Here is a 12,726-nt window from a genome sequence, read left to right as displayed (position 1 = left end):
AACTGACCTTGGCTTGTATCACTTTGCCAATAATAATGAATATAGAGCCAAATGACTAACATAATTGGCCCTTCTGAGATGAAAAGAGCAGTGGGGAACCAGAGATATTCAAAATGATCACCTTTCTTCAATTAATAGAGGCTTTTTGAAAAGGCAGAAATATACATTTTCTATATTTTTTTCACTCTGCAGCAGAGTTAACTGTATCGTCTTGGATACACCCAGAGATCTTCTGGGGAGAGTTTGTACTATTTCATCATTCTGATAGTTCTTTTTCTATGCTCTCTAAATCTAGAAGCAGAGAAACAGGCACCTTACTTCCAAAAATAAGATTAATTCATCACATCTTTTTATGTTATTTATTCACATGTTAATGTAACAGACCCTCATGGAGCATCTGAAATGTGACACATAAGACAGAAGCATGCAATATAAGGCAGACATGCAAGTAGCTACCTACAAGTAAAGGCAACAGGAACAGTAGGGCAGCATGTGTAGATGGCAGTGAGGAAGAGTTAACTATTGGTCTCTAGGACTGCTAATTAAAAACTTCCTGTGCTGAATGGCCCAATGATTTTCTTTTGTTTTTTTTTTTTTTTGTTCTGGACCAAACAGCTTTATTATGATAATTTTTTTTTTTTAATTTTTTATTGGATTATAGGTTTTGGGGTACATGAGCAGAGCATGTAAGACAGTTGCGTAGGTACACACATGGCAGTGTGCTTTGCTTTTCTTCTCCCCTTCACCCACATTTGGCATTTCTCCCCAGGCTATCCCTCCCCACCTCCCCCTCCCACTGGCCCTCCCCTTTTCCCCCCAATAGACCCCAGTGTTTAGTACTCCCCTTTCTGTGTCCATGTGTTCTCATTTTTCATCACCCACCTATGAGTGAGAATATGCGGTATTTCATTTTCTGTTCTTGTGTCAGTTTGCTGAGGATGACGTTCTCCAGATTCATCCATGTCCCTACAAACGACACAAACTCATCATTTCTGATTGCTGCATAATATTCCATGGTGTATATGTGCCACATTTTTCCAATCCAGTCTATTATCAATGGGCATTTGGGTTGATTCCAGGTCTTTGCTATTGTAAACAGTGCTGCAATGAACATTCGTGTACATGTGTCCTTATAGTAGAACGATTTATAGTCTTTTGGATACATACCCAGTAATGGGATTGCTGGGTCAAATGGAATTTCTATTTCTAAGGCCTTGAGGAATCGCCACACTGTCTTCCACAATGGTTGAACTAATTTACACTCCCACCAACAGTGTAAAAGTGTTCCTTTTTCTCCACATCCTCTCCAGCATCTGTTGTCTCCAGATTTTTTAATGATCGCCATTCTTACTGGCGTGAGATGGTATCTCAATGTGGTTTTGATTTGCATCTCTCTGATGACCAGTGACGATGAGCATTTTTTCATATGATTGTTGGCCTCATATATGTCTTCTTTCGTAAAGTGTCTGTTCATATCCTTTGCCCACTTTTGAATGGGCTTGTTTGTTTTTTTCCTGTAAATCTGCTTGAGTTGTTTGTAAATTCTGGATATCAGCCCTTTGTCAGATGGGTAGACTGCGAAAATTTTTTCCCATTCTGTTGGTTGCTGATCCACTCTAGTGACTGTTTCTTTTGCCGTGCAGAAGCTGTGGAGTTTCATTAGGTCCCATTTGTCTATTTTGGCTTTTGTTGCCAATGCTCTTTGTGTTTTGTTCATGAAGTCCTTGCCTACTCCTATGTCCTGGATAGTTTTGCCTAGATTTCCTTCTAGGGTTTTTATGGTGCCAGGTCTTATGTTTAAGTCTTTAATCCATCTGGAGTTAATTTTAGTGTAAGGTGTCAGGAAGGGGTCCAGTTTCTGCTTTCTGCACATGGCTAGCCAGTTTTCCCAACACCATTTGTTAAACATGGAATCCTTGCCCCATTGCTTGTTTTTGTCAGGTTTATCAAAGATTGTATAGTTGTATGTATGTTGTGTTGCCTCCGGTGCCTCTGTTTTGTTCCATTGGTCTATATCTCTGTTTTGGTACCAGTACCATGCTGTTTTGATTACTGTAGCCTTGTAGTATAGTTTGAAATCCGGTAGTGTGATTTTCTTTAAAAAATAATTAAAAATTCAGAACAAGCCTGGGAACAGTGGCTTACACCTGCAATCCCAGCACTTTGGGAGGCCAAGGCAGGAAGGTGGCTTGAGGCCAGTAGTTCCAGACCAGCCTAGACAATATAGCAAGAAACTATTTCTACAAAAATTATTTCAAAAAATTAACTGGGTATGGAGGCACGTACCTGTAGTCTTAGCTACTTGGGAGGCCAAGGAGGGAAGATAGCTTAAGCCCAAGAGTTCGAGGTTACAGTGGACTATGAACATGCCACTGCACTTCAGCACCTGGTCTACACAGACCTTGTCTCTTAAAAAAAAAATCAGAACACTAATGTTTTTAATACAACAATCTCACAAATTAAATGATGCTTTCTGTTCTTTTCCCCATTTTAAACAAGAGGAAGTTAAGGCTTTGGGTGTTTAACTGACTTGTTTAATAGAGCAGGACTGCTAAGTGGCAGCATTGGGCGGAGAACCCAATCATGATGGTATTTGTCTGGTATTAAACATTTACTATGTGCCTAGAACTGTGTTAAGCACTTAGTATTTTTTTCTCATTTAATATTCAGAGAAAACTATACAGTAGAACCTATTTGTTGAGTATAATGAGAGGCAGAAATACAGTATATTGGAAAAATGTAACATATTATTTTCAGGTAATATATACCGCATGAGAAAACTTGTCAAATTAAGAAGAGACATTGGGAAAGAGTTATAAGAACTTGTGAACACAAAAAATGTCTTTAGTAATTCAAACCTGATAGTGTTCTGCTGACTTAATTATAATGTAAACTAAAACAGAAAGATATTTGTAAATTTATGTTTTCTCACCTATATTTCCTGTTGGCCATTGCCTCATGTCAAGAAACCCACGAGAAACAGCTCAGCTTGAAAGAAAATGTGGCTGTCCATTTTCCTGAATGATGTGTTTCCTCTCCTTTATAGTAGCCAAAAAGAAAGAACATAAGTGAGATGTACAATTGAAACAACACAAATGCTATATTATTTTGTAGTTGAGGAAAACTGAAGTTTCAGTAAATTACCGAAAGTCTCACAGATTGGCAAATTGAACTTAGGCTTTCTGACTACAAAGATTGTTTAACAAATATGCGGCATTGTTCTTCTTGAGTAGTTTCCATGCTAAATTTTGACAAAGACCTTCTTCTGATGCAGGTTTGTGAAACAGTCTACTATACATGAAAATTTACCACATCAAATCACTTCTGATGAACTAGTAATTCATGGTGGCTGTCAATATTAATAGCAGGAATTGAAAAGTTAGGACCTGTGGTGCCTGTCATCTAGAGTATGCAAATTTATGATTAATTTAATAAGCTTCTAGAATGCCAAAAGGACTTAAAAGTTGCTTTTAAAGTATTCTTTCATATTCCTTCTATGATTCTAAGCAATAATCTACATGAACAAAGAAAAATAAATAAAGGTTGAGTGTATGTTAATAGAAAATATATGTGCTGTTTCCTAGTCACTATGTTTCTAAAACAGGGAAGTAACCCCCCATGGTATCACGTATGTGTAATTTCATTATATTTTAATAGTAGGAAAACATCACTGAAGATTTGTGCTGGCCTTAGATGAACAAATTATAAATTTATATATAGAAGTCACTGAAACATCAGTATCCATTAATGAATAAAAATAAGTTTATTATAACTCACTATAATGGATTAAAAAAACACCACACTGACACAATGTGAGCAGTGTCTCAAGAGAAGAAAGTTAGAAATAAGATATTTACCTGGCTCTGGAGAGAAGGTTCAAATGATTAAAGAAGAGGGTCTTTTAGGTTGGGGAACTAAAAATGGACAAAAATGGGAATATAAGAATTTACAATTAATGAGCATAATTAAGGTTTTAAAGCAACTGTTAATAAGTAAACTCATTTTGACCAGATGAGCAAATAATTGTTTCTTGATAAGAATATCCTGAAACAAAAGGTGAATCATGGGTTTAGTATTATTTTTCAGCACAAAATTTCTCTGAAACCAGTAACTAAGTCATGTTCCCATGGGTGGTCTACAATCTTATCTAAAATCATGTTGACAACAGATGACACTATGTGAGACCCCTTCTGGTTGGCGATTCATGGGCCCAAAGTGGGAGTCCCAGAGATCCCCTTTCTTTCTAGTTGTGCCCATTTGTAGCACTGATCACATAATTAATAGCTTCTATCATTCTGACATGTATCAAAAGGTAGTAAAACAAATGTTTAATTTGGAAATAGACACATGGTCATTTATTTACTCTTTTGGTTGAAATTTAACTTACATGATTGTATTTGTCATTTACTAATATTTACTTTGTGAGTGACATTAAGATTTCCACATTGTTGCTGTAATCATAGACTCCAAAAGGTCATGTTAGCAAAATTTTTATTCATTAGTCTTAAGTGTATCAGTTGATACTGACTGCAGCCTGACTCATGCACACCAATTACCATTATTTCTATTTATTCATATTAAAGTATTTACTTGTAATAATATTTTTTGTTATACATCATTGGGTAAATATTTCACATTAAGATAAATGCTGTAAAATTAACATGCCACTAAATTTTCTGTATTCTTCAACCTAATAAAGAACACAGCATGACTGTTACTAACTAAACTTAGACTTTTATATTTCAACTCATAATGTTCCTAAATATATAAAGGTATAAGAAAGCAAATATCCCCAGAGTTTTATTAAATGACACATATATCTTTCTTTTTTATTTTGGAAACATCTAATTTTCTTCTAAATCTTCATTGGTTGCCTAATGAATATAAGTTGACTAATAAATGTTGGATAGTAACTATCATAAACATGATTTTTTTTTATTGAAATAAATGAAGTTCAGGCTGAAAATTAGTACTTTCTCGTGGCGACATTGCAGGATTAATATTACAATTTTAACTCACATTAGTTCGTAAAAATATGCTCTTTCGTCTTGCATGGGATAGCAAAGTGTTTTTAGTGAATCCCTTCACAAACGTATGCTTTACAACTAAGGAATAGTATGTGTGGGATTATTAAAGGATGTCATTGCAGTGATTTTTAGCTACTTCTTTCTTTGCCTTCTTTGTATTATGTCTCATCTAAACATACCTGAGTGCTATTTTTTAAGAATAAGTGTCAGGGTGTAAATTGATATTTGAGAAGTACTTTGTGTCTGCTTTTTGATGTGCCTATATAATTTTTAAATGTCTTCTGTTGAGGTAATAAATCATTTTTCTGAATTTTGTAGGCGAAATATTTACATGGTTTCTCAAATTCCTCATTAAATTGATGAGCAAACAGACTTAAAGTTATATTTTATATTTCTCATAAAATCAAAACCTGAGTTTGACATTCTGAAGGTGGCCACATACGTTTCTTTCAGGTCAAGATGAGGGGGAAACAATTGGTTTTAGAAACACCCTAAATCTATTGAACCAAATTTGAATCTGTGTGTTTTTCTTCTGATCTTTATTCTTACCACCACACACAATTCTCCCACGTTGACTTCTGAAATAAATCAATCTGTAATGGGCCACGTGAAGAGCCATCTCAAATAACTGGAAGAGCTGACCCTTAGAGGCTCCTTCTCATCTCTATCAAACAAATGATAAAAACGGCAGTGACAGCAGCAGGACCATATGTACTTGGCCTGCATTAGCAGGATCACCAGATGTGAAGGCTTATGGACACCTAAACCGTGCAGCTATATTTGACTTGTATTTATATTTAGTCTTTCCATTTTATAGTACATTTTTGTGTAGTAAGCTGTAGTACATTTCCAGAATCACCATAAAGCAAACAGGAAATCTCTGATATTGTAATACGTGTGTACAATGTGTAATGATCAAATTAAGGTCTTTAGGATATCTGTCACCTCAAATATTTTTTTTTGTGAGTTGGGAACATTTCAGTTTTCTCTTCTAGCTATTTTGAAATATAAAATAAATTGTTAACTGCAGTCATCTTATTGTGCTATTGAAGGCTTGAACTTATGTCTTCAATACAATTCTATGTCTGTACATATTAGCCAGTATCCCTTCATTTCCCCCATTAGAGAGTGTGATGCTTCCAGCTTTGTTCTTTTTGCTCAGTATTGCTTTGGTTATTCGGAGTCTTGGGATTCCATATAAATTCTAACATTGTTTGTTTGTTTTTTAAGTTCTGTGAAGAATGTCACTGGTATTGTGATACAGATTGTATTGACTCTGTAGATTGCTTTGGGAAGTATGGTCATTTAAAAAATATTCTTCTGATCCATAGCGTTAAGTATCCTTTCATTTGCTTGTGGCCCCTTCAATTTATCTCATCTGTGTTTTGTTGTTTCCCCTACAGAGGTCTTTTAACTCCTTGGTTAAGTTTATTTCTAGGTATTTTTTGTAGCTATTGTGAATGGGACTATTTTCTTGATTACTTTTTCAGCTTGTTTGTTATTAGTGTGTAGAAACACTTGGTTTTGTATATTGATTATGTAGTATCTGTGCTTTACTGATTTTTTTAAATCAATTCTAAGTGTCTTTTGGTGTAGACTTCAGGCTTTTCTTTATATAGGATTATATCATCTGCAAAAAAGGAGAGGTTCCTCTTTTCCAATCTAGATGGTTTTTATTTTTTATTCTTGCCTGATTGTTCTAGTTAAAAATTCCAATACTGTGTTAAATAAGAGTAAGGAACATGGGCATACTTGTCTTGTTCATATAATATTCTTTACCTGCAGAAATTTTTTCTTTTATTACATTAATCATCCCAGTCTCTCCTAGCCTTATGTACTTGATGCTTTTTTATCTTTATGTCTATATAACACTTCTTCCTTTGTTTTTGATTTTGGACAGTATGACAATAATGTCCCTTGAAGAAGACTTTTTTGGGATGAGCCTATATGGAGATCCTTAAGCTTTTTGTGTTTGGCTGTCTATATCTCTTGGAAGACTTGGGGAGTTTTTAAGCTATAATCTTGTTAAATGGGTTTTCTATGCCTTTATCCAACTCATCTCCTTCTACAATTCCCAAAATTCAAATATTTGTTCTCTCTATGGTATCCCATATGTTTTGTTAGCTTTTTCATTCTTAAGCTTTCTTTTATTTTTTCTTTTTTGTCAATGTTAGTATAAAAGACTTATCTTCAAGTTCGTAAATTTTTTCTTCTGCTTAATCTAGTCCAAGTTTGTCCAACAGCAGCCATAGGCTATATGCAGCCCAGGATGGCTTAGGATGTGGCCCAACACAAATTCATAAACTTTATTAAAATGTTATGAGACCTTTCAAGTTTTCTTTTTAACTTATCAGCTATCATTAGTGTTAGTGTATTTTATGTGTGACCCAGGACAGTTCTTCCAGTTTAACGCAGGGAAGTCAAAAGATTGGACACCCTTAATCTAGTCTGTGGTTGAAGATATTGATTTTATTTTTCATTTAATTCACTAAATCATTCAATTTTAGAATGTATATTTGGTTCTTTTAAAATAATATCTATTTATTTTGTTTTTTAATTTCTCATTCAGCTTCTCAACTGTTTTCCTGATTGTTTTTGTATTGTTTATCAGCATTCTGTGGTATCTCACGATTTCTTTAATATAATTATTTCTAATTATTTTTCCAGAATTTCTGGAGTATTATTATTAGAATTGCCTAGTAGAAATTATTAGAAAAATGAAAATCAAAACTACAATGAGATACCATCCCACACCAGTCAAAATGGCTATTACTAAAAAGTCAAAAAATAACTGTTACTTGAGAGGTTGCAGGAAAAAAGAAAAACTTATACACTGCTGTTGGGAATGTAAATTATTTGAGCCACTGTGGAAAGCATTTTGGCAATTTCTAAAAAACCTTAAAACAGAATTACCATTCAACCCAGCAATCCCAGTATTGGGTATGTGCCCAATGGAGTATAAATCATCTACCAAAAAGACACATGCACATATGTGTTCACTAAAGCACTATTTACAATAGCCAAGACAGGGAATAAACCTGAATGCCCAACAATGGCAGACTGGATAAAGAAGACATGATATGTATGCACTATGGAATACTGCACAGCCATGAAAAAATAAGAACATGTCCTTTACAGCAACATAGTTGAAATTGGAAGCCATTATTCTAAGCAAACTAACTCAGGAACAGAGAACCAAATACCACATGTTCTCACTTGTAAGTGGGAGCTAAACATTGAGTACATTTGGACACAAAGAAAGAAACAACAGACACCAGGGCCTACTTGAAAGTGGAGGTTGGGAGGAGGGTGAGGATCAAAAAATAAACATTGGGTACTATGCTTATTACCTGTGTGATTAAATAATCTGTACACCAAATTCCTGTGACATGAAATTTGCCTGTATAGCAAATTTGCGTGTGTACCCCAAACATAAAAGTTTTTAAAAAAGCAAGAATTATTGTATTCCTTTGGAGTTGTCATAATTTTTTGTTTTTTCATGTTTCTTGTGTCTTTACATTGATATCTGTGTATCTTTAAAGGTATCAATGTACAGACACAAGAAACATGAAACAGTCACTTCCTCCAATTGTTTGGATTGGTGTTCATAAGGAAAGACAGTTCCTAAAGATGTATTTATAGTGTTGTTCAGGCAAAGCATGACTTTGATTCTAAGTAGACACGGTAATGTAATCTCCATGTGAGCTCTTTAGCTGTAATCAGTGGCAGTGGTGTCAATTCCTCAGTAGCTTAGGCTGTGTTTGTTAATGGAGGCTGTGACAAGGCTTTGTTGGGAATGAGGAAGCCAGGCAGTCCAGTCCTTGGACACCATTAATGATGGCAACAAGCTGAACTTGTTGATCTTTGGGCCACTGGTGGTGATGTGGGCACTGATAATGTTAGGTCTGGGCAGGTTGGTTTTTGGGTCTCCAGGCAGCTTGCTTGGGTGCTGGCAGTGAGAGTAATGAGTTGTGTGCATGAATTAGTCCCTCAACCCCCAGGTAGTATACATGTTATTAGTGGTGGTAGTAGCAGATGTTGGCCAACCCTCAAGCACCTAAGTGGCACATACAAATGCCAGCAGTGGCATTAACAGGCTGGGCAGGCCAATCCCCAGGTTCCTTGGGTGGCATATACAGGCAGGTGCCAGCAGTGGTGGTAGCAAGCTGGGTAGTTGATCCCTGGGTCCCCAAAATGTGCATATAGATGCCAGTAGTGAGTGAGGTGAGCACTTCCTTGTTCCTCTGGATGACGCTTCCATATACTGGTAGCAGTGTGCAGGGAAGGCCTATACCTGGGTCACAAACAATGCACACAAGCAGTGGTGGTGGGAGAGCAGGCCCATTCTCATGTACCCAGAATGTGTGCATGGATGTCTGCAGTGGTGGTAGTAAGTGGGGTGGGCCTGCCCACAGGTTCCTCCATATGTTGTACACAGATGCCAGCTGTGGCAGGCTAAGCTGATCAATCTCTAGGCCCTAATTATTCTTTTTGATCAATATTTTACTCATCAGAATTTACCATGTTGATGAATTATGCATGCTTCGTAGTACATATAAGCAAGAGTTTCTTTGTAAGCATACAAGTGGACTTGCTAGATCATAGAGGGTAAAAACATTAGATTTTTCTTAACGATGTCAAATCAGTTTTTCAACTGCCATCATCTATTTCTAGACCTACTGACATTTTATAACTGTTCTAGCTATTTTATAATCTTGGAAACAGCTGAAATTTTCAGACTGTAAAATTTTTGCCAATAAAGTGGTTATTTAAAATATTCTTAATCACAGTAATTGCATTCCCTGAATACTAATAAATATCAGCAGTTTGTCCCATGTATTAGAAATTTTCATTTTCCCTTTCAAGAAGAGTTTTCCTAAGACTTTTACACATTTATCTGACTGTATTAATTGCTTTTTTTCTTATTAGACTACAGAACTTTTAGTTTGTTTGTACTTGTTAATATCTATCTTCTGTTAGTTACATGTTATACAGATGTCTTCTTGTGTCAGTTACATTGTTATATAGATGTCTTCTTGCTGTTTCTAACTTTTCTTTCCTTTGTTTTCTTTATTGTCTTCAGATTAACAGACTTTTTTAGAATTTTAAATTAAATATATTATTTTAAATGAGATGTACAACATAGTATTTTGAAATGACTATATATTGTAAAATGGCTAAATCAAGCCAATCAACATATACGTTACCTCACATACATATCAATTAATGTGGTAGTAACACTTAAATTATACACTCTTCATAATTTTTCAAGAATATATTAATATGTTGTTATTAACTAGGGTCACCATTTTGTTCAATAGGTGTCTTTAACTTACTCCTTCTAGTTGAAATTTTATGTCCTTGGACCGACATCTTCTCAACCTCCTCTCCAGTCCCTGTTAACCAACATTCTACTCTCCGTTTCTTATGATTCAACATATTTAGACTCCACATGTAAGTGAGACCATGTTGTATTTTTCTTTCTGTGCCTGGCTAATTCATTTTCCATAGTGCTCCCCAATTTCCTCTTTTGTATTGCAAATGACAGGAGTTCTTTCTTTTTTAAGCCCGAATAGTATTCCATTTTGTATATATACTACATTTACTTTATCCATTCATCCATTGATGGACATTTAGATAGATTTTATAAATAGCTATTACAAATAATGCTGCAGTAAACATTGAAGTACAGATATCTTTTTGACATACTCATTTCATTACCTTTGGATGTATGCCCAGGAGTGGAATTGCTAGATTATATGATAGTGCTCTTTTTTATTTTCTTGAGGAACCTAATACCATTTCCCATAATGGCTGTTCTAATTTACATTCCTACCAAGAATATTCAAGTGTCCCCTTTTGCCACATCTTATTTAATACTTGTTATCTTTAATCTTTTAGATAATAACCATTCTAACTGGCAGGAGGTAGTATTTCATTGTGGTTTCTATTTATATTTCTCTACTGATTAGTGATCTTAAGTATTCTTTTCATATATTGTTGGCCATTTGTGTGTTTTCTTTTAAGAAGAGTCTGTTCATGCCCTTTACTCATTGTTAGAGTTGGAATATTTGTTTTCTTGCTATTGAGTTGTTTCAGTTTCTTAAATATTTTAGATATTAATCTTTTAACAGATGTATGGTTTGTAAATATTTTCTCCAATTCTGCAGCTTGCTTCTGCAATGTGGTGATTATTTCCTTGCCTGTGCAGAAGATTTTTACATTGATGTAGTGACATTTGTCTATTTTTTCACTTTTATTGCCTGTGCTTTTGGGTCACATCCAAAAAAAAATCTTTCCTCAGACCAATGCCATGAACTTCTTTCTCAAAAAGTTTTGTTCAACTAATGTTACAGTTTCAGGTCTTACATTTAAGTCTTTAATCTTTTGAGTTTATTTAATTACATGGTGTGATGTAAAGGTTTAATTTTATTAGTCTGTATGTAGATAACCACTTTCCTCAACACCATTTATAAAAGATACCATCCCTTTTTTTGGCATCTTTGCCAAAATTCATTGGCTTTAAATAAATATATTTGTTTCTGGACTCTGTTTTGTTCCCTTGGACTGTGTGTCTGTTTTATGTCAGTTTCATGCTGCTTTGATTATTATAGCTTGGTAGTAGATTTTGAACTCAAGCAGTATGCTGCCTCTACCTTTGTTCTTTTTGATGAAGCTTGCTTTGGCTAGTCAGGATTATTTTGTGGTCACAAAAATTTTTTTGAATTTTTTAATCTATTTGTGTAAAGAATGTTATTGAAATTTTGAAAAGGATCGCATTGAATCTGTAGATCACTTTGAGTAGTATGGACATTTAAGCAATGTTTACTCTCCAAATATGTGAACAAAGGATATTGTTTCCTTTATTTGTGTATTCGTCAGTATATTTCATCAGTGCTGTTTTGAATGTACAGGTCTTTTACCTCTTTTATTAAATTTACTCCTAAGTATTTTACTTGTTTAGTTATTTTGATATTTTATTCACTTATTTATTTTGTAACAGGAATTTTTCTCTTCAATTATTTTTTGTTTAATTTTTAAATGATAGTTCTATTTAAAATATTGCTAGTTCTTTAATGATTTGTTTTCCAGATTTAATAAAACATTTTTTTATCTTAAGGTAGCTGTAGTTTACATTTAGTTGTATACATTTGTGAACCAAGATGAAATAATTTTTCTCTCTAGAATTCAGAAATTATTAGTACTTCTTGTTTTTATAGTAATGTTATTTATATAAGTTTAATAATAATCTTTTCTCTATATATCAGAACATAGTGGGAACCATTTGTTATATCACCCAGTTATCTTGGCTTCTTTTTTTGTATAGTTTGTTGTTAGCATATAGGGACATTACTAATTTTTGTTGATTTTGTATTTGGCAACTTTGCTGAATTTGTTAGTTCTAATGGTCTTTTTAGTTGAGTCTTTAGTGTGTCCATATAAAAGATTATATTGTTTACCAACAGGGACAATTTAACTATTTCTTTTCCAATTTTGCTGCTTTTTGTCTTTTTTTCTATGCTAATTGCTTTGGCTTGGATTTCCAGGATTATGTTAAATACAAAGCACCCTCATCTTGTTCCTGACCTAAGAAGTGTCAGTGTCAATTATTCCCTCCTCTTTAATATTCTTAATGAGTTTGATAAGAATTGGTATTTGTTCATTAAATTTTTAGCAGTATTTAGCAGTGAAGCCATTA

The 12,726-nt window shown here is 34.3% G+C and overlaps 1 protein-coding gene and 1 long non-coding RNA gene across 2 annotated transcripts in view; one reads left to right on the top strand and one right to left on the bottom strand.

Moving 5' to 3' along the window:
- The window catches only part of EYS (EGF-like photoreceptor maintenance factor), a 1,911,700-nt gene that overhangs the window by 1,120,801 nt on the left and 778,173 nt on the right, over positions 1-12,726 (top strand). The gene's annotated exons all lie outside the window — the stretch shown is intronic.
- LOC118152883 (uncharacterized) overlaps positions 1-12,726 on the bottom strand; it is a 35,528-nt gene that overhangs the window by 17,637 nt on the left and 5,165 nt on the right. The window contains exons 3-4 of the long non-coding RNA XR_004741858.3: positions 3,858-3,914; positions 2,933-3,038 (exon numbers count right to left, since the gene is read on the bottom strand). This is a non-coding gene — a long non-coding RNA (uncharacterized LOC118152883). The remainder of the gene's footprint in view (positions 1-2,932; positions 3,039-3,857; positions 3,915-12,726) is intronic.

The sequence above is a fragment of the Callithrix jacchus genome, chromosome 4, assembly GCF_049354715.1.
Source record: "Callithrix jacchus isolate 240 chromosome 4, calJac240_pri, whole genome shotgun sequence".
Lineage (NCBI taxonomy): Eukaryota > Metazoa > Chordata > Mammalia > Primates > Cebidae > Callithrix > Callithrix jacchus.
The sequence above is the reverse complement of the archived record's forward strand: the minus strand, read 5'-3'. Positions and strand labels throughout refer to the sequence as shown.